The following is an 819-nucleotide window of genomic DNA, read 5'->3' on the forward strand; positions in this document are numbered from 1 at the left end:
TAGTATGCTTTCTGTTGCTTGTTAATAGAATACCTGAAACGAGGTGATTTATAAAGAAAGAAGTCTATTTCTTACAGTTTGGAGGCTGGGAAGTTCAAAGTCCAGGGGCACATCTGGTGAGGGTCTTCTTCTTGGTGGGGACTCTCTGCAGAGTCCTGAGGTGGCACAGGGCATCACATGGAGAGGGGACAAGAGTGTGTGGTAACATGCTCACTTTCTCTCCTTATAAAGCCACCAATTTCCCTCCCACAACAACCCATTAATCCGTGAATGGATTAATCCATTCATGACAGCAGAGCCATCGCAGTTCAATCATCTCCTAAATGCCCCACCTCTCAATGGTGCCACTTTGGGGATTAAGCTTCACCATGGGTTTTGGAGGGGACATTCAAACCCCTTAGAGAAAGGCTGGTCTGAGGCGAATATGAGGACGTGAAGAGCAGATGAGCCCAACCTCAGCCTGGGGCTGAGCCAGCTGGTCCCCAGACCCAGGAGCGAGGAAAAGACAGGCCCACCTGATGCGAAGTGAAGTAAGTCAGACGCAGGACAGGTATGCATCGTGCCACTCATGTGAAATATCTAGAATAGGTCAATTCATAGAGAGAAAAAGTAGATTAGAGCTCACCAGGGGCTGGGAGAGGGGGAATGGAGAATTATTATTTAATAGGTACAAAGTTTCTGTTTGGGATGATGAAGAAGTTTTTGAAATTGATAGTAGTGGTGGTTTCACAACATTGTGAATGTACTTAGTGCCACTGAATTGTACACTTAAAAATGGTTAAAATAGCAAATTTTATGTTATGTATATTTACTACAATT

The sequence above is a fragment of the Galeopterus variegatus genome, unplaced genomic scaffold (genome assembly GCF_000696425.1).
Source record: "Galeopterus variegatus unplaced genomic scaffold, G_variegatus-3.0.2 Scaffold1919, whole genome shotgun sequence".
In the NCBI taxonomy this organism is placed as follows: Eukaryota; Metazoa; Chordata; class Mammalia; order Dermoptera; family Cynocephalidae; genus Galeopterus; species Galeopterus variegatus.